The sequence below is a fragment of the Panthera leo genome, chromosome C2 (assembly GCF_018350215.1).
Source record: "Panthera leo isolate Ple1 chromosome C2, P.leo_Ple1_pat1.1, whole genome shotgun sequence".
In the NCBI taxonomy this organism is placed as follows: Eukaryota; Metazoa; Chordata; class Mammalia; order Carnivora; family Felidae; genus Panthera; species Panthera leo.
In genome coordinates, this window is record NC_056687.1 from 79,050,961 (window position 1) to 79,063,213 (window position 12,253).

The 12,253-nt window shown below is 41.0% G+C and overlaps 1 protein-coding gene across 9 annotated transcripts in view; it reads right to left on the minus strand.

The window, feature by feature from the left end:
* Positions 1-12,253, minus strand: part of LOC122229688 (LIM domain containing preferred translocation partner in lipoma) — a 680,467-nt gene that overhangs the window by 188,567 nt on the left and 479,647 nt on the right. The gene's annotated exons all lie outside the window — the stretch shown is intronic.

Below are 12,253 nucleotides of genomic sequence, written 5' to 3' on the forward strand. Positions count from 1 at the left end.
AACCTACAAAAATAAACCTGAGCTATATATAGTTACATCAAATGTAATACTCCTCAAGAAGAGAGGAGACTGGTTTGTTATAACAGATTTTGAGCACCCTCATCTGCCCATTCATTCACTGGTTCATTTAGAACTGAGGGAAACCTACTATAAGGCAGCACCATGGTGGAAACTGAGGTTCCAAACAAGAGGGACTTGCTTTGATGATGTTTCAAAAAAAGCTAGAATGATGTGAGTTAAGAACTTCACAGATTGCTTTCTCTTCCACTTGGCTGGGCAATTCAAAAATGCCAGAGAGCTTAGTTGAGGGTTTGGCAATTTCCCACCTAACTCAGGAGTGGCATGACCACCCTGGGGCCATGTTTGGGCTGCACCAGGCCTACCACTTATTTCAGAGTATTAGGACCCTCTGTCCTTCCCCAACTGTCAAGCTTCTGTCTTCTAGCAAACTACCCTGGGGGTCACTCAGGCCCAGGGGATGGTGAAAGAGGCAGTATTCATATAGACACATCCATCATTTGACCAGCTTGGGTGCCTGCTCCACATCTGTAACATTCTTCAGGCTGCAGAGGAATCTTGTAAAAGAGCTGCTTCATTTTAAGGCTCCTCTTAGTAATTTTTAATTTCACCAGTATTTAAATGACAAAGAAGCTCAAAGAATGATCTCCTCACCCCATTTCCTAGCAGGAGAAGTTCTGATAAGCCATCTATGGCAGAGTCACAGGAAGATTTGAAAATAGCTTTCAGAGAAACTACTCTTCATATAATTCAACTGGACTCAATCAGTATTTATCAATATTTTTCAACCTTATCCATGTCCCTTATAAACTAGAGTCAAGGGGCATCTCTCTTGAAGAAATACCAGAAAAGGAAGGGCACGTTTATGACTCACCCAAAGTCATGGATAAATCAGCTCTTAAAGTACTCTTAACAATTTTAAGGATAGGGTAACGAGCCACTTTCACTTAGTAACTACTCTGTAGAGAATGAAAGATGAAGAAAAGGGTGGTTCCAAATTAACAATTCTATTAGCTATCTGTTGCTGCATGACAATAAAAACTTAGTGGAGGAAATCAATATACATTTATCATCTCAGTTTCTGAGGGCTATGGGTGCAGTCATGGCTTAGCAGGGTCCTCTGCGTCAGAGCCTCACGGGCGGTAAGCAAGATGTCAGCCAGGGTTGTGGTCTCACCTTTAGGTTCCACTGGGGCAGGGTTTGTTTTCAAGTTTACATAGATGCTGGCAGCCTTTAGCTCCTATAGGCTGCTGGACTGAAGGCTTTAGTTTCTTACTAGCTACAGGCTACCCTGAGTTCCTTGCCACATGGCCCTCTCCATGTGGTAGGTCACAACATGAGAGCTTAGTTCTTGAAAGCCACCAAAGGGAAAGGTATCCTTGTAGGATGGGTGTTACAATCCTACAATTTATCTAACATTATCTGATACATGTAATAATTATCTGCATGCCATCAACTTTGCTTTAGTCTGTTGGTCAGAAGTAAATTGTAGGTCTTGCCCACATTCAAGGGGAGTGCCACATACAAGGGCACGGGTATCAGGAGGTGGGGATGATTGAGAGCCACCTTTGAGTCTGTTTCCCTTCATGGAATCTTCTGCCTTCTGTGGAAGCCTCTGTGAGGTCACACTGGTCTTAAAGGTAAGAGGGGGGCTTTCAACTGCTGAGTGAGAAGGAATTTCAGGTGTTCATGTACACTGTCATAACTGTTTGAAACAGAATGCATATTTTCTTCCTTTGTCAAGTTCAAAGGCATAAGGTAGAAAATGGAGAAAATACTCCTGTTGTTGTTTTAAATCCTCTACAGTATAAACCCTGGATAAAGTTAGAAAATGTGGTGGGGGTTTGGGGGATGAGATACATTACTCCTGTCTTGAAGTTCAGCCTTGTAATCAACTTCAGTGCTAATAGCCTATCTTCTATCTACCTTAAATCACCTAAGAAGCGGGGATACACAGGGTAGGCAAATGAAAACACTTAAATGAGAGTTGGTACAACCTGCCCTTGGGATAAAGTGTAGCTATTCCAATAATTTAGTGTATCCTCTCAAAAAACTGAAGATGGCATTTTATCTAGAGTATTCCAGGACTAGATAAATATTCAAGGATTGCATTCCACCGGAATATGGTGGTGACTGCTACCTATTTTTTCTCTAACACATTCCCTTTTCTAATTCCTCTTTTTACCTAGTATTATCTTTTTTATCTAGTCTCCGTCAAGATAAATTCTGAATTAGAGAGTAACCTCTTCCATCTGGTACTCTTTCTCTTTAATAAAAAAAGGGGGGGGTTCAAAAAAAGGGGGTGGTTAATCATCGAAACTTAAAACTGGCTTCCAATGAAGGAGGAGGACCATGAGCGCAGAGACATTAAAATACAAGAAGGAAAACTCAAAATTAAGTATTCTGAATGCATGATTCCAGAGTGTTTTCTATAACAAGGTCAGCCTTTAGCATTTTTGAAGAGAAAGAGCATACCTCCTTTGATGCATATTAAAGTAGTTAATATATGTCCATGTAATGCAATGAGTGATAATCAAAGCACACTAAAAACTTTTAAAATCATTAAATCCTGGAGTTGAAGTAAAACTTTATGATCACACATCCTAATTCCTACAATTCCAGGAGGACACTAGGAGCCCGAGAGTTATGTGATTTGCTTAAGGCTATATAATAACTAGATGGTGGAAGAAGAACCAGAATTATGGTAGACTGACTTCTAAGCTTACACATCTTAACACTACTTTGATGCATTGTCCCTCATACACAAACATACATACATGATCCAGGAAATACAGACTTGAAGCTATTTCTCCAATTTGCTTGAGTTATTCACAGTCTCTCTTTTTTCTGTCTCCATTCTTCCCTTCTTTCACCTTATTTTTTTCGTTGGCTTTTTGAGCAGGGAAGGAAGCCACATGAGAGAAGTAGAGACCAGGAAATCTGTTCAGAGCTAACCATAACCCACCCCACTCTCTGTGTGGTGCCTTCTGAGAGTACCCCAGCCAACACTGACTTGACACACCCCCTTGTCTCTATAAATGAATCTGACCAGCACCATAAATCCAAACATTGAAGTTATTTCACTATTTCAATTCTTCCATCATTTTATCTGTCACCTGGAAAGACTATTCCTCTGCTTTTATGTTCAACAAGTAACTAAATTTAATGCTTAGGCATGTAGAAACTGCTTAGAAATACTTCTGGACTGCTCCAATGGCTTTACAGTCATAATTACTCTAAGCAGTGCAGGATCAGAATGGCACCAAAAGGTCATTTTGTCAATGACTTTATACAACACAACACTACTATTTCATTCACTCACCTCTAATGGCTAAGGAAGCATGTGTGCTCTGGGATTATACATTTTGAAACAATAAATATGTCCTAAGCTCTGAAGGTTTTCCATGAGGTGGAAAGAGCATTGGCTTTGAAGTCAGAGAAATCAGAGTTCAAAGCTCAGCTTTGCCACCTATCCTCAGGCAAGGTGTTTAATATCCCTGGGCTTCAGATACCAAGTGGAACAGTAATCCACATTTAGCAGGATTATCATAAAGATTACGTGAGAAATTGTATAAGAAGGAGCCTAGCCCAACATCTGTGGCCAAGTAGGTACTCACCACATATTAGCTTTGCTTTCTCAACTTCACTAAGAGTACGGGATTAAGTTCATTCAGGAATTGGGCACAACTGTGTCAACAAAACCCACTGAGGTTTACAAATAAAAAGTTTCCCAATCTAAATTGTATTGTCCTATGCTAAAGTGTTACGCATTCCTGAGTACTCAAGGCAGGATGGAGAAGAAGGAGGGAAGCCAAGCCATTTCTTCTGGAAATGAAAAGTGAGAAGAGGGAAGGAAAAGAAATCAAGCATAAAATAGTAAAAATTTACCCCAAGTTTTCCCAGAAAAGAAGTTGGGAAACAATGAGTGGAACAGTGGTAGGAAGAAAGATTATTAGGAGCTTCAAAGGGAATGCTTCTGTGCCAAAATTAGGAGTTAAAAACTTCCCAGCTACGCTTTTGTAAACTGTTGTGTCCTTAGTGTCCCCAAATGTACCATACGAATGTTCACTATGTATGAGTGGTTCAGAATGAGCCAATTCAATAAAAAGGGCTTTCAGAAGAATGCAGTAAACCAGGAGCTCAATGATATATTCCAGAGGGCTACAGTATTTGTCAGGAAATGCCCATGGCTCTAATGGGTAGGGGATGCTCTTCCCTATGCTATCTATGCAGGGATGAGATGCAAAGGACCCAAGGGGTATATTTCATGAGTTATCTCCTGAGGAGACCGAATCTTACACAATCTGCTTTGAAGGCAAGACAAAGAAAAAAAATAATTACAACAAACAAACAAACAAACAAACCAAAACAAAACAAAGCAAAAAACAAAAACAAAGGCTCTAATTTTCCTCAGGAGACTGGGTATTGGCCTTGGCCATATTCCAATCTGCCTCTTTTCATTCACTTGACCAATAAACACTCCAGTCCCACACCTCCAGTTACAGTAGGGCATACAAAGTTTTCTGTTCCTGTCCTAGGTATGGAGAAGCAGCAACTTGGTCCATTTGCTTTATGCCTTCAGGGGCAGGAAGATGCACAGAATCAGAGCCACAGCCTCAGATAGCATCATGGCGATCAATGGGTTAAAGTGGCCCTTAGCTATAAGTAAATTCTGCTAAATGATTTCCCCCCATGATGTTTGAAAAGCCTCAGGGAGACATAAAACATGAGTCTAATCATTATGAATATGGTTGATGCTAATTTATTTATTATTTTTTTAAAAATGTTCATTTCCTTTGAGAGAGAGAGTGTGAGTGTGCCTGCACATGGGCGGGGAAGGGGGAGAGAGAGAGGGAGAGAGAGAATCCCAAGCAGACTCTGTGCTGTCAACGCAGAGCCCCACGTGGGGCTCAAACCCACAAACCGTGAGATCGTGACCTGCGTGGAAACCAAGAGTCGAACACTTAACCAAGTGAGCCACCCAGGTGCCCCTGGTTGATGCAAATTTAAAATGAGAAAGTATCATAGAGAAAGTGCTATCTCCATTTATTACAGAGGGCGCGTATTATCAAACCATTTTCTACATCTTTGATAATGGACACAAATATTGACACGATGGAACATATCTTCATCTTCTTTTGACACTATTCCATAGTTGTCTTTGAGTTGCTTCTTTGTTTGTTTTTACTTGTAGGGCCCTCAATCATTCAAGAGGTGATATAAACTGACCAAGCCTACAGAGGCCCTCAGGGCATTCTCATAAATTTAGCAAGCTCAAAACGGACTTCTAGCTAGAAACAAGCTTTCTCTCACTGAACCTCCACAGGTTGTTTTATTTGTACCTCCCTAGGCATACTCATCACTTGTAGGAATGTTACTTGTATATTATTTCATTTTCTCTATTAGAACAGACAGACCATGTTGCATCCAATATTAGTACCCTGGATGGGACTTAAGACAGCTTGGGGATTCTCCGTAAGTGAGGGCTGAACGGAAACAAAACAAAACAAAACAAAACAAAACAAAACAAAACAAAAAAACGAACTTAGCTTTACCCTTGGCTATAGAACTTAGAAGTTAGAGGGAAGAAGTTTTAGCAAATGAAGTGTACAATAATTCACATAGTATATGGGCTCTGTTCCTCTGGTTCCTCTCTGTCCACAGCCCAGACATTTAGAACAGAGAACACGCTATTCATTTAGCAGCAGCTCAGGGAGCAAGCCTGGAAGATACTGTCAAAGCAGAGAAGATAATGAATAATCTTTTCTGTGGAAGGAACGGGTGATCCAAGAGCAGTGAAGGTGCAAAACCTTCAAGGGCATGGGGGGATACAGACAACTATTCTGCACCTGCTTGCAGCTCAGGGGTGAGGGGTCAGTTGCCAACAGCAAATAGAAACAAAATGGTGTCTGTAAAATCACGCTTCGCCCCACGCAGGCACCCACACTAAATGTGAGGAGGAGACAAAAGGCTAATAGCATTTTTACTGGGATCTTGCAATGATCTCTAAACAATAGCAACAAATATAGCAACAAAACAACAATGAATCAAAACAGTGGCATGGAATAAAACAAAACAAGAGCCTAGAAGACACCGTACCAAACTCAACAGGTGAGCCCTGGGATGTGGATGCCCTTTTACTTTTCCTTTCGTGTATTTCTGCAATAGATGATTCAAAAATATAACATAATTTAGGCAAAATAAATTGTTTAACTTAACAATTAAGGACAAAAAGCTGACTATAACTAGCATTTGGAAAACAGACTCTCTTTTATTAGAACCCTGAAAGATTCTAATAAACCTGAGTTCTGCCTTCCAGGAATGCAAATAGCTTCCTCATTTCTGCTCCTCCCAATTCTTACTTACATTCTTGCACAGTCAGTTCAGATTCATTCAGTCCCTTGATACCTAAAATGCGAGCAGGGAAGCAATTCAAAATGCAAAGATGAAGATTAATGGAGGATTTTCAAGCACTTCTATTTAAACACTGTTTTGCACAGAATGTGTTCTCACTCTTCTGTGACAGTGTTGCTAGAGCCACTGAAGAATACTTTTTTTTTTTTTTCATAATTAGATATCCCACAAATGCAGTAAATGATGCAAAAAGAGCACAATGTTCAGACCTGTCACTTACGGTTAAATGATTAGCCGATGTTACATTCAAATGCTACCTCCGGTATTACAGACATTCTGGGACTGAAGGGCTCTGTACCTCTGTTGGATGCGGGGGCCTATCACAGTAATTTGTCTAAAGCAGACTCTGCTTTTAGGAGAGAATGGGCCAGCACCGCGACACCAGTTACATTCAAATGTAAATAAAGAACAGCAGAGACTTAGTGGAAGTTTCTCCAAAAAAAATAACATATGTAACTGCCCTTTGATCGCTTTTCAAGAAGTCATTGCCTTTATTTAAATCCATATCTCCACTCACACAAACACACGCACACACGTATGTGCACTCACGTGCTTAATAAAAGTGTGTTAATTAGGCTATCTTCACTTCAGAAGGAAAATCATATTTGGTATGGACCGACTATCAGGCAACTCTTGAAAAATAGATGATGCATGAGTATTGAAATTAATTCAACCCTTCATGAGATATTTATTGCATCTCTACATGCGAAAGACATGCTAGATATCTGTATATATCTATCTATATCTATATCTATATCTATATCTATATCTATATCTATATCTATATCTATATCTATATCTATATCTATCTATCGTGTGGGGAATCAAGATACAAGTGAGACTAGTCCATGTGGAAATACACAGCACAGGGACAGGACTATTGCATTAGCTTTAACATAGGATAGCTGGGTGCCATAGCTATATTTTACTCCAGGGTTTCTCTGAAACTCAGTATTGACAAGAGTAGATGTAAAATGGTTCATCATCTGAAACGTCTTTGGAAAAGCTCAGAATAAGATGACGTGGAAAATGGTGACATCTTCGATACCTCTCTGCCTCTCCCACTCCACACCCCACCCACTGGCAAATCCTGTCAACTTTTTAAGTATATCCACTATCTGAGCACCTCAGCTTACCACCTTGGTCTAAGGCACCATCAGGTCTCCCCTAAACGGCTTCAATAGCCTCTTAACTGCTGTCCTATTTCTGGCCTTTACCCCTATAGTCTATGCTCCACAGACCTGCCGGTCAACCCTCTAAACAGTCAGTCAGATGATGTCATGCCTCCGCTCAGAACCATTCTCTGCCTTCTCAATTCATTCAGAATAAATTCCACGTTCTCAGCCCACCTTCTAAACCCCGACAGCATCTGCTTCTTGGCTAAGTCTCTAATCTCATCTCCTGCCACTCCCGTCCACCTGGCCTTTCTTGTCCCTGCATATTTCAAACACGCTTATGCCCCACATCCTGGTGTTTCTGTTCCCTCTGCCTGGCATGCTCTTCCCCAGATCCTTTACACAACCAATACTTTATTCAAATCTCACTTCAGATGACATCTGCTTCCAACAACACTTCTATGGTTTACCCCATTGCATGCACAATCCATCTTCATATTCTTCATGCTCCTTCCCACTATTTATTAGCATCGGACCCACTGCTTACTACTATTATTATTATTTAAAAATTTTTTTTTAACATTTATTTATTTTTGAGAGACAGAGAGACAGAGCACAAGTGGGGGAGGGGCAGAGAGAGAAGGAGACACAGAATCCGAAGCAGGCTCCAGGCTCCGAGCTGACCGCACAGAGCCCGATGCGGGGCTCGAACTCACAAACCGTGAGATCATGACCCAAGCCAAAGTTGGTCACCCAACAGACTGAGCCACCCAGGCACCCCATACTATTATTAATTTTTAAGTATGTATGTATGTATGTATGTATGTACGTATGTACTTTGAGAGAGAGAGTGAGAGAGAATCCCAAGCAGGCTCTGCACTGTCAGCACACAGCCCAGTGCGGGGCTCAAACTCAGGAACCGTGAGATCATGACCTCAGCTGAAATCTAGAGTTGGACGCTTAACCAAATGAGCCACGCAGGCACCCCCTACTATTATTATTAACTGTTCTATATCCTCTGTGATTTCAGCTCCATGAGAGCAGGATTTATTTTGTTCACTGCCAGGGTGAGCATCTCGGCAACGAGGATAATGCCTACCACGTGGCAGGAGCTCAGTGGGTTCTGGAGCAGGTGTCTGAGGGACGGAAGAAGGCACACGAAAGGTGGGGGGTGCAGCAACACCTGTCATTCAGCCAACCAACTAAATCAAACTCCGGACTTTGAGGACATTCATTCATTCAAGCCATACCGAATGACAACTGTGTGTGAGGCCCTGTGGTACTGTGCTTAAAAAGTCCGAAATGGAAATGCAGGCTTGCCTATGAATAGACCAAAGATTACAAAAGCTCTAAGAGGCTGGGAGATCAAGGGCATCATCTCTCAAAGAGGTTGGGATCAGATAGCCACTGAGATCCATAATGCTAGTTATCACCCAGAAGGAGAAGGCTAGGAACTTACTAACAATGACATCAACCCCAAATCCTTACTCCTCTACATGGAACCCTTATGATACATGGAACCTCAGTGGCCCTCTTGACCAATTTTCATTTCAGGTGGCATGAAATTCATATTTTTGGATCACATCAATTTACTTCTATTGCTAGATCGAGCCGTTCTAATGAAGAAGCTGTAAGATTTAACACTGATCAGTGCTCCCTGACCTCTATCACCCCATTGTTACTGAAGTTTGAAGAGTGGATCTGGGCCACATTGTTAAGAATTCAGGAATTTATGGTGGGAGCAATGGGACAACTATTAATATTAACCACAAAAATGTCTCCTTTTATCACGTGAAGATATTGCTTCATATTGCTGTTGCGAGGGGAAGGGGGGAGCCATTGATCAATTGGATTTGTGCTTTTTGTAGAGAAAATGGCTGGTGGCTTTTTTTTTCAATTTTAATAACGTAAATATTGAAATGTGATAAACTGAAGAAAATGCTGACAGGTCTGCCAACACAGCTAGATGTCAACTCTCATAGTTTTTAACTTGACTGCAAAGGGAGTCAAGTGAAATTTTTAGGGATATAAGGGATATTATGTGAAAATAATCTATTCCTCATATATTTATTAAGTGGCAGAGGCAATGCTATGTCCTAGAGGGGCGGTCACTGTGAATACAAACTATTTCTCTTTTTAAGCTTTCAATATGCAATGTCAGTATAATAACCATAATCCAAGGCAGACTTCCACAAATGCCATAAAAGAGGCAGAGCTGCTTTAAACTGGGAGGTACTTGATCTGCGACTTAAAAACTGGATGGATTTTAAAAGGCGGAGAGAGCAATCCAAGAGGAGTTAAACTGCATGAACAAATAGGTGGAAAAGGCCACTTAGGTGGAATATGTCAGGGTTGGGGGAGGGTTGCTGAAATTCATCAATTAGGTTAGAAACATGTAACTAACAAGTGGCAACAGTGGGAGCAAGGGCCAGAAAGGTAATGAAAGACAATTATGGAAGAGCTTAGGATGGCAACGGGGCAGCATTAATAACGGTACTGGGCAAAATAAAAAGCTTGTGGCAATGAAATGTGACAGTTCAGAATCTCTTGATTTCCTCTTGCTTCCTGTACCCAACCCTATCCACTTTGGAGGCTAGATCCAAAAACAAGAATAATTTTCAAATATGTTTGTGGTCAAAACCTTAGCACCAACCACATGGGTTAAATCCAATAGCAAAATTATAAAGGGGGAGAGGAAGTAATGTGTGTGCCAACATGGAGGTGAGTTTAGTTCAACAGGAGATCCCTGTCTTAAAAATGGCCTCATCTGGAATTGGTTCAAACCCCAATGGCTGGCCTGAAGTAGCCTTGGGTAACCGTGGACACAAATACAAAACTAAAAGAGTGGAAAGCCTCTGCCTTGAATGATGACAAACCTAGGCTCTCATTCTGGGTTTTGTATTAAATAATATTAAACATCTACGTGACCTTTGGCAAATCTCTTCCTTGTGCAGACTCTTGCTTCTCTCATCTGTAAACAAGAAGCTTGGACTGGAGGATTTAGGGTATGTCTTTTAACTTCAACAATCTGACTTCTCATGCTGCATGCTGTGAGCAGATAAGATTCTTCTATCACCTCAGGGCCGACATGGAATTTGAAATGGCCTCTTCTGTATCACAATCTCACTGCTACTGTCCATTATCAAAAGGCTCCCTACTTCCCTTCTCAGTTTCCCTAAAATTACACCTCCACACACTCTTTCTCTACTAGCCTCTATACCACTTTTAAATTCTGCTGGGCTCTTGTTCGTATTTGGTAGAGCTCCTAGCCCAAGGTCTTACAAAGAACGATCATCGATAAGTATTTGTAGAGCGAAGGAATGAATGAAATGCCAGAGTTTTTGAGGAATGTAGCAAGTCGTATTCATCAAAAAGAATTCCCAGAAAAATCTTGGAGGAAGTATTAACAATAAATATCAAGGAAGATCACATGGCTGCTCCTATCATTTTTTACTTTCGGATATTTCTTGGGAATTGGAACAAAAAGTGGAAGTAAGCGTCTCCTGGAAAAACAGCAAATCACTAGGCAATCTTGCACTTCTGGGTCAGACCGTGATCCTTGCTAAAGGCTTCATCCACAGACTCATGCCTCAGAGAGAGAAGTATGAGCCCCAAGGATCTAACTTCCAGTCTTGTTTCTCATGCTTATATACCCATTTAAGGAAGCTGATTTCATCTTGACTGTTCCAATGCCGCTGGTAATTCTGGAATTAAGAGCCGTTCAGCACTTAAAATTGCTTGTTGGGAAGTGACCACACACTGCACTTCCTCAGTCATCTAGCACATCTTTCGTACCTGAGTAGTTACGCCATTCGCAGAACAACCACGCCAGGGAGAGCGGCTCAGAACTTAGACATGGTGTTTGCTACAAACACCTCCCAACACCCACTCTGCGCATCACATGGCGGGTGTGAACCAAATGACTTCCCATTGTACATTGTTCATGTCACAGGCATAAAATTATAAGAGTTTCCATTTCCATCTTCAGAGTCAAAAAAAAAAAAAAAAGAGGAAATAGCAAAAAAAAAAAAAAAAACTAATTTAACACATCATCTTTAAGAATAAATGAGGTTACAAATCTACATTTGGAAGAACAGAATCTAGTCCATATGTACCAGATACCATTTTTTTTTTCAAACTCAAAACTCCGGATTCCAAAATGTATACTCTCTCTCTATACTGAGGTAACAGCTTGTCAGAGGAATGTGGCAAAGCAGCATCAGCGCTAGCACAGCAGATGGGTAGTATTTTTATACTGGCTTTTAAGTGATAATGTGAGTTTACATAGGGTCATCCTAAATATTGTTTTAAGTACATGGAATGACTCGAGTCACTGTCTAACCTTGAGTAGGCTGTTTTGCTTTCCATTCTTGTCTAAATTTGCCACCATCAAGGCTTTATCGAGAGAAGTCTATCTTTTCTTTGAAATAGGAGCTGCACGAATTTCTCAGAAACTCTCTTTTCACATCCTTGTGTGTGTTTTAAATTGACATTAAGAATGCGGAGAAGAAAACAGCTGTGAAAACTTCCCAACTTAAGACAGTGGACTAACTCGGTCTCTGTCAACAGGTCACAGATGGTGTGCGTCCCAAAGGAAAACACATGAAGCCCTGGATGGTGGCTGGAGCCCTAAGATTGAATTTCGGCTTGCCTACTAATTGGCTCCATAGCATCTCTGAGCCTCAGTTTCCATATACCGAAGATGT